The following is a 9274-nucleotide window of genomic DNA, read 5'->3' on the forward strand; positions in this document are numbered from 1 at the left end:
TCTCCATTGCTCTCTTGACCCAAGAGCCTGCAACCACAAGAAACATGCTGACATTTGAAAAAACAAAAGGTGAGAAGCGTGCCAAAAGTACTCCCACCAACTGCTTTATTCTTGACTTTCTTTTCTTCGTTTTCCCCGAGTTGCAAACTGAATAATCTGAATGTGTAAAATACTGTTGAGCAGAGTTTAGCAAGCAACTTCTCCACTAAATAAATAGCAATTAATAAACAGCAAGAACTAATCTAATTACTGTTGAGTTTCTGTTACTTTTTAAACGTCTACAACTCTCCTCTAAGAAGCCAATTTTAAAATGACATAGTAGTCAATACCACATCACTTTTATCTTTTAGCACAGAAATCTACTGCATTACTAGCAGTGACAACACTTCAGTTTGAGTAACAGAATTGTCCCAGCCTCTTCTGAGAAGTACAGTAATGCCAAACCTTTCAGACTCACTGTCAGCTCATTAGCATCATTGTACTGAAACGACTGTGAAAGTGACCCACTGTAACTTGCAGACGGTAAAAGACACAGAAAGTAGAACAAAAAGGTGGCATAATTAAAAAATGCATTTCAGTTTGACTGTTTTTGTTTTTTATGGGGGTAGAGTGAATGTAGTTCGATGTGATTGATGAGTGCAGAAAAACACAAGGAGGGGCCAACTTGCTGTGACTCCCCAGCCCACGTTCAGCAGTGAATGTGTTGCAAATGGAATAACATAAAGGGCTGACATTTACTCTTGCACTTTAGTTTACAGTATGTGTGGTTGCCCTTTAAATCACTTGTGATCATTTTGAACATGACTCCTTCTGTCGACCCCCTTTAGGTCCCACCCCCGAAAAACTAATAACATACTGTGCAGATGATTAGCAGCTTTGTCACAGTCATTCTGAAGATGATAAAAAAACACATTTACAGTCCAAGCCAATCTATTTTTGGAAATGACACTGATCAGAGAGGCTTCTCAGTATAAGCGTGACATTCAGATTAGGCTGATTATAGTACGGAATTTATGAAACTTCCTTTTCTTTATTTGCCCAAAAAACAGGTTCACATTTATTTCCTGTTTTCAGTTCAGCTCATTGCAGCTGTGTATCCATTTATGTCAAACCACCAGTGCCTGTATCCCCACATCCCAATGCCAGGTTCCTACAATAAACCTGTGGCTGTATGCTTTCATGGCAGCCCTCAAACTGTATCTCGCCTCCCAGTATATGTTCACAGTTTAAGCTGATCAGCAGGTGTACACTGCTCTACAAAACAGCACTTTCTCTTTCTGTCACATTCTCTATCTTCCTGTATCAGATGCATTCATCCCTCTCTCACTCTCTTTCTGTCTTTCTTTTTATTTCTTTCCCCCTCTTTCAGCCTGACTTACCAAAAAGCATCTGATGTGTGTGCTGATGTCCTTTCCTTAGATACTTGGTTTGCCCTTGCTACCTTTGCTCTCTCTTCAACTGTTTTGCTCTTTTTCTGACTTTCCCACTGCCTTTTTTCTAGCGTCTGGTGCAGAGGCACTTTATTTTTTTTGTCTTAAATGCCTCTCACCGCTTTGTCTATCTCTTTGTATGAGTTCCTCCCCACGAGACATGGCTGCATAACGCGGGTAAGCAAAGGAAGGAAAGTGGAAGTTCCCCCACAGTTACTTCCTCCCCACATGAATGTTGCGACCTCGCTCTTTTAAGCGCCCTGACCACAATCAGCCCAACATTACCCAGAGGCCTTTGCAATGACACCTCACTAACATTATGATATCTGTGCACAGGGTGTCAAAAAATGTGGCCTCAAAAAGCTCTAATCTAACAGCTTGATTTCCAGCTCACATGCAAACCTACAAATAGATATAATTAGCAACGTTGTGGGAGCTCATGCAATAAATTGAAAAGATTTGGAGGGATTTGGAGGACTAGCCTGACCACCGCCACCGTCGTTTTAATGCACAGGCTTATAGGGCCCCAACGTAAAAGGGCTCACGGGGCTTTGGAAAAAAAAAAGAAGAATCCCAGAGAGAGAAGAGCGCAAGATAGACTCACTTACTCATAATTCACTTACTTTAACATTAATGTTATTAGAAAGTGATATTGTTAGAGCTCTGGAATTCACACCTATAACCAAGGACTTTGCTTTGCGGAAAGCCAGAAGGAAGACGTCATTAAGGTAGGAAAGGACTTTAATACCTGTACTTGATTAACTTGATACACTTTTTGTAAGTGGACAGAAGGATGCATGCATGCTTTACTTACTGTATTAGTTGTATGATTAGTTGCTCCCTTTTATTGTGGCCATTTAGACTGTACGGCACTCAAAGGGCTTGCTTTCATTCGTTAGGGTGAGTGTGTGTGTGTGTCTGTGTGCGTGTGCGTGTGTGTGTGTGTGTGTGTGTGTGTGTGTGTGTGTGTGTGTGTGTGTGTGTGCAAGCGTGCTTATGCGTGCATTATGTGTGAGAGAGATGTACATTGGCGTGAGCCGGCCTGTGCCTTTTCGTGACGCAATATCTGCATCGTATATGTAAGCCTATGCTTCACTATCGGCTTATAATGATTATTTGACTTGTATCTGGTGCCGCAACAGACATAAAATTAAATTTCAGTCAATCAATGAGTGAGGCTGATGTTTGTGGAGGTCAAATTGGGCAATAGTTGAGTTGTGATGGTTCTTGTGGGAGTGAGGTATGGACTTGAAAAAGTACTGCAGCCTTGCCTACCACTGAACATCTTACAGCAGTCAAGTGGGTAGACATAATAGTAAGAGAACTACCCATGCCAATTTTCAGTATCCCCTACAGACTCTCAAGCTCAGTAGCACCACTCCTTCCACTATCTCACCTGTAACACTGAATTCAGTAACTGTATTGCATTAATAATTTCCAAGTTTCTCACATTACATCAAACACAAGCATTACAAACACTTAACAAAACTACGGCATGTGATGCCACACTTCTGCAGTGCTTCAACTAGCCTCATATCTTCTAAAATATGGGTGTGTAACAGAAACTAACTGGGTGTGTTTGAGCGTAGGTGTATGTGTGTGTTTGTGTGCATGTCTTTGCTGGTGTTTGTGCAGTTTTATAGGCCAGTCCTAACATCCACCACTACCTGGCAGGAAAAACAGGAATAGGACTTGTCACCCGGCGATTGCACAACCTTGCTGTGGATTCACACGTGGCTGAAAAAGATCTGGAACTGCTCCCAGCGCTGTAACCTGAAACCCGGAGGACAGGCTGCGCCACTTGTAGCTTAGAAGAAAGCAACATCGATTCTAACGTTCATTAAACATTTCAGTGACAAACCATATGGTTATCCTCTTATTTAAAGACCCTAGATCATTCTTGATATCTGCACCATGTAGAATAATGAGTAGGGAAGTTAAAGCTTTTCCCTCAAATATTGAAACAACATTGGCAAATATTATAACACGTATCTTTACTACATATCAACATGGTGAACTGGCTGAATGCTTGTCAGACTCCAGTGCCACTATGAGGTGTGTTTTAGTGTACATTTGAGTATGTAAAGTGTGTCTGTGTACAGAGGTGTGGAGGTAGTAGTTTCCAATGCTCTTGACACCCCCAGACAGCTCTTATCGTCTAACAGGATCTGGGTGAAGAAGTGGCATTGGCAGTGGAACCCGACAGAGGAAGTCGTGCAACCAGAACCACAAAGCTGTCTCTGGCCCCTGTCCTTACATTTAAAAAATAAAAACTTATAGCTGTGTAATACCTGATCTCAGACACAAATTATTTTTGTGAGAAATAATAGATCACCTTTTACTCATTTTTCACTTAAACAGTGAAGTACTAATAGCTTGGCTGACAGCCAGCTGCTAACTTATTTCAAAGAGCTTTATTATGCTAAGTGAAAAGTGCTTTATCATTTCATACAACAATTTATTTGATAATCTTCAGCACAGACTGTCCTCCGCTATTCTTTAACATAGTGGGTCTATAATTACAGTACATCACATCCTCATCTGAACCACACGCTGCAGTTGAAATTAGATTGTTTTTTTTTTAATTAAGTGTTGATTCAGTCCTCAGCAAGAGGAGAGGAAGAACATGCATTACTGTCCACCCCAGAAGAAATGTCTGGCTTCCATAACGACAAAATATAGATTATTACCAATTTGAGTTTATTTCTCCTCACACGGCTCACAGTTAGCACCTGACATCATTCCTTTGTATTCTCCCAAAACGAAAGCTTCCATTTTCCTTAATTCTAAAAGAATTCATTAAAGAACGTTAGTAACAGTTCAAACACAATAATCATTTTTTATTTATTCAGTTCTCAAATGATTTTTTCTTGCGTTTACGTTTTAGAAAAAGTCTTTATGTCAGAAGAACACCACAAACTGAGGGCATGTGCATCACCCGTGTGTTGAAAGTACGAGTCAAACAGACATATGATCTAGATGGCAACAAATGATCAACTGACAGGTAAATAGAGGAATCTGAAGATGAAAAGATACAGTTTGGGGTCTGTTCAGGCGATGCACTTCTCAGTTTTGCTACCGCCTTCAAGCAGCTTTGATTGTGTGTGTGTTTGCTGTGAGAATGTGTGTGCAATACACAGATTAAAGAAGTAAGGGGGTGAAGAAGACTGCTCTGACATTTAGAGGCTTCAACAGGCTCTAGCGCCCACCTGCTCATAAACAAAGACTAGAGAGGAACAAACACCGAAGTCATTACATTGCTAACTGAGGCAAGCACTGAAGCTGTACAGTATGGTCTAAAAAGAATTCTTTACAAAGAGATAGAAGATTGTATGAACATAACAATGTGTTTTGCAACAAGCTTCCTTAAATTTGCTGGTCACTGGAACTGTAGCTGCTAATTTGTTGACATTTTGTTCTATATAATTATTTTCATTTTAAGGCAATACATGACACAGACATGACAATGACAAGTTCCCTTTAATGTTGTTCTCCAGGGGAACATGATCAGCTCGTCTATTGATCTCTGTAATAAACTGGGACAGAACATTAAAGAAATAATTGCACATAAATGGGTCCAGAAAGTGATATTTTATTGCTGTCTTTATATTATATGTCTTTGCTTTGCTAGAAGATCCAATATTTCAGCAGTGAACTACATGTCTGATATGTATCTGACCTTAAATACAATAAACACCAGCTGGCTAACCCCAGTGCTTTCCAATCAGGGCTTGGTATTCTCAGTCTAATTATCTTTTTCTTTTTATGATTAATGACCAGGAAATTGGCCTATTAAGGTTAAATTGTGAAATAGACTGTTAGATACTGCATAGTATTTGAAGGATATTGTACAGACCAGGTGAATGTGAGTAAGTCTGTCATTAAGATGAACATCAGAGAGACAGACTGTGGTGAGAAAGATCTTACTAAATTAATGAATAACTAAATTATCCAAGTCACAATGACCTGGGTTATAATTCATTATGTGTCACCTGATGATGTGGTCAGTTCACCATTTGATCTTTGTTCTTTGTTCTAAACTTTATAGCGCAAAAACCACAGGGATAACATAATTTACATTTTCCTGGGGATGATTTTCTCGCTGGTAATTCAGTCAAAGTCACAGAACAACAAGAAGAATTCAAATCTTAACAGTGGGAGCGAAGTTAAGTCACTTTTTGTTTTGTTTTATGACCTTGCATGTCTTTGAAAAGATTCAAGCACTGTATTTCTTTCACAATAAAATCTTTTAATTTCATGTAAGGATACAGTTTGCATGTTTTGAAGAAAACTATATAACAATAAGTCTGACTTCCTGTTTCAAAATTCACAAAACAGGCAAGGCAGTAAAATCATGTCTTTAATAGAGAGAAACCCATGCCTTAAAAATATACATTGTATTCTTCACAGCAGTGTGTCTTCACGTTATGTCATTGATGTTGAAAACAGGGCTGATCAATTATCTAACTTCCTTCACCACACTCAGTGTTGGACTGATTTAAGTCATGAGAAATTACCAAACAATTGCAATTACTTTGCGTCTTTTTGATAAATAAATCACATATTTTAGGACATAAAAATACACAAACTATGCAAATACCTGAGAGCCCTCACATCAGAAAGTTGTTGTCAATCGGCACACATTTCTGGATAATTTCAATATTCAGTGCCAAAATATACACCTTTCATATATTATTTCTTATAAAATACAATTCACCTGAACCCTGCCTTTTACATTTTTGTAAACATTTTTAAACTTAAAAAACACACAAAAGTTCACAAAACTATTTGCATTAACATTTCAGCAGAAAAATAGACATTTAGCACAGGCATTTTCAAAATGTACAAAAACATCCCCACAATCGGAAACAATAGCAATGATTTTGATTTTCAAGTAAACTTCTCACTCACAAGGAGGGCTGACAGAAGAGCTTTTTTTTCCTTTTTCTTTTGTTCATATGGCTGTTTCATTTAAAGAATGTGTAAGGCTGTCCTCATTACAACATTGCTATGAGAACAAGAAAACAATATGTTTGCGTCTTACCAAATATTTCCTGGAAAACAAAAATAACATTTAATTTGAACATCCTGTCTTTTATAATGCCCAGTTCAAGTTCATTTAGTTCAGGTCTGTTTATTTGTGTGCCTTCGGAAGGGGTTTTAGAAAGAAAACATTTAGGATTATTTAAAGGATATGTTGTTTTAGGAGGACCCCTGTCTTAACAGATACGTTTTCAGAGAATAAATATATACAGGAATGATATAATAAAGGAATGTGTAGAGTCAATATCACAGGCGCGAGGTTTCCAGTGTCAATACATTACAGACAGTAGTTTTTTTTGCTAGCTGGGCACCAGTTGCGCACAATCGACACCACATGTAAACAGAGAAAAAGCTGCCTTTTGATCACAAGTAGACATTGAACATATTGTAGAGGAGTAAATCACTGAGTTTAACCTTAGAGAATAATCAACTGTTTAGGATGCTGACAAGTGTGAAACTAGTAATGCTAACTAATAATCGCAATGTAAAATAAAACAAAAATGTTTATCAGACAGCAAAACAAAACTTGATGTGCATTTCCAATAATGTTTTTTCAGAGATAAGAATAGCCTGTGTTCTGTCAATTATTGTATCCCACTCTACCTACACAACAAATAAACAATGCTGTGTATAGTCAGGGCATTGGCATAAAGTGCAGGGCCAACTGTACAAAGCACAGTCTTATCTGTGTCCTTTCACAAGGAGAGACAGTAACTATGAAAGAGCTGCAGCCTTATTTACCAAAATCTATTATCCTTCAACACTGTAGATGATGGACAAAACGTTTGGAGGTGGAAAGTATCTAATCTCGTACTTTCTATTTACATTTTGCATACACAAGCTGTTTAATGTCTGAGCGGGTTTGCAGAGGAATGCTACCGTTTTGGGATGTGCCTTCAGAGTAAAACTATAACCACCTTCACTTTTCCTCTTGCTCATGCTGTGTTGTGTTGTTCTAGATGCCCTCTGTACAAGGTCAAACATTAATTAAGCGACATTATGGCAAAGAATCGAGATAACACAATGCCCACAATACACATCTATCATTTTCTCTATTCCATCAATTACATTACATTTAAGGCGTTCAGCTGCAAATAAAGCCACACTACGCAAAATGTCAAGGTGCCAAGGACAAAGCACTTCACATACAGCTTTTTGTGCAGAGATGTTGATGTTTCCCTGTATTTGTCATGACAAATAGGATGGAAGATGGCATTGAACCAGACATAGGCATGTTTTCACCGTGCTAGAAAACGGCACCATTAATACAGACCCTACCCGACCCTATAAGCACTGGAAAAAAAGCACAACACTTATACTACTATATACTGTATATACACACAGCCATCCAGCTTTAAGCAAGCACACATTGGATTAGATCAAAAAGATGAGCCTAAAGCATACAGTGAGGTACATCAAAGCAGAGCAACCCATACAGCATCTTTAGCTTCCTTTATCCTTTTGGTATCCATTGCCATAAAGCATCATTTTAAGTCAACAAAATGAAAACGGTTACCACCCTCTGCCATTTCATGGTGTCACTGTGTAAGTCTGCTGGTTTCAAATCAACTATGTATGTATACTCAAACTGCAAGCAACACAACCCACAAGTCACAAGGATCTAATATGTGGATCCTTGTGAGCAACCTGTAAAACAAATCAATGGCCAGAACGTTGAGGGTCACAGGGCTGACAAATACCTTTAGGCTACACGTTGTGTACTTCCTAGATTTTCTTTCTTTGTGATTTTACATCAAGATCAATAGTTCTCTGATCTGACAGAGGTTAGTTACTATGTCCAAATGCAAGCAACAAATGCAGTTGAACGAGATAGAAATATAAAGATTTACAAATGTATATGACACTTTTAAGTATATATTTTAACGTTTTGTTAGATTAATGCACTCAAAATACATTATTTTTACATCTTGGATCGGAAATACTTCTTGTGCATATACATGTAAAGATGTTTGTGATTTGTTTCCCTACATTTATTTACAAATTGTCAAATCTGCTTGTGGATTTGATTACATTTGTGATACATGTACAATGTCATGAGGAAAAGCCTTTTTTTCCTCTAAAAACATTTTTTAAATACACTATATAAGTATTTGAAACATATTTATAGAACAAACTAATATTATAATTGTTCAAAATAGTTTGAGCTGATATTTGACTCTTTTTTCATTACAAAATATACAAGCCAGCCACAGGTAGTCTTCTTTTTTCTGTGCTAGTAGTGGTGCACACATGCTTTACCAGCCACTGAAAATTGTAAAAACATAGGTGTAAATAAATATTTAACAATTTGTAGTTAGCTAGCTAAAACCACTAGCATTGGCTGCTATCATAGGTGGCCCATTACCCAAGTGTAGCAAACGCAGTGAAAAAATGCAATAATGCAATATAATGTCAGTCGAAGTGTATTACAGAAGGGTGTCAAAGTGAATCTTGCAAAGTGGTTGTGAAGAGGTAGGTTTCTGCTTCAGGTAGCAATGCAGCCTTTTTAGAGTGTTAGCATTAGCATTACCGCATAACTTTGGTTTAAAGTTAGGCTTACACTTCACCAACTTCACAGATTAGGCATACATGTCAAAATGAATCTTTAGTACTTTTTTGTCGATTGAAAAATGCATTTATGATAAGGCCCTTACACAATTTGTGTCCAAAATTGTGATATACATCTATAAATCTAGTTTTTATTTGCGTTTATGGATACATTCATTAGCCACTTTAATTATTAACACTTCTCTTCATAGATTGAGAAGATTGAAGTATATTTGGACCCCCTTGAAAACAAT

Source organism: Cottoperca gobio, chromosome 21 (assembly GCF_900634415.1).
Source record: "Cottoperca gobio chromosome 21, fCotGob3.1, whole genome shotgun sequence".
In the NCBI taxonomy this organism is placed as follows: domain Eukaryota; kingdom Metazoa; phylum Chordata; class Actinopteri; order Perciformes; family Bovichtidae; genus Cottoperca; species Cottoperca gobio.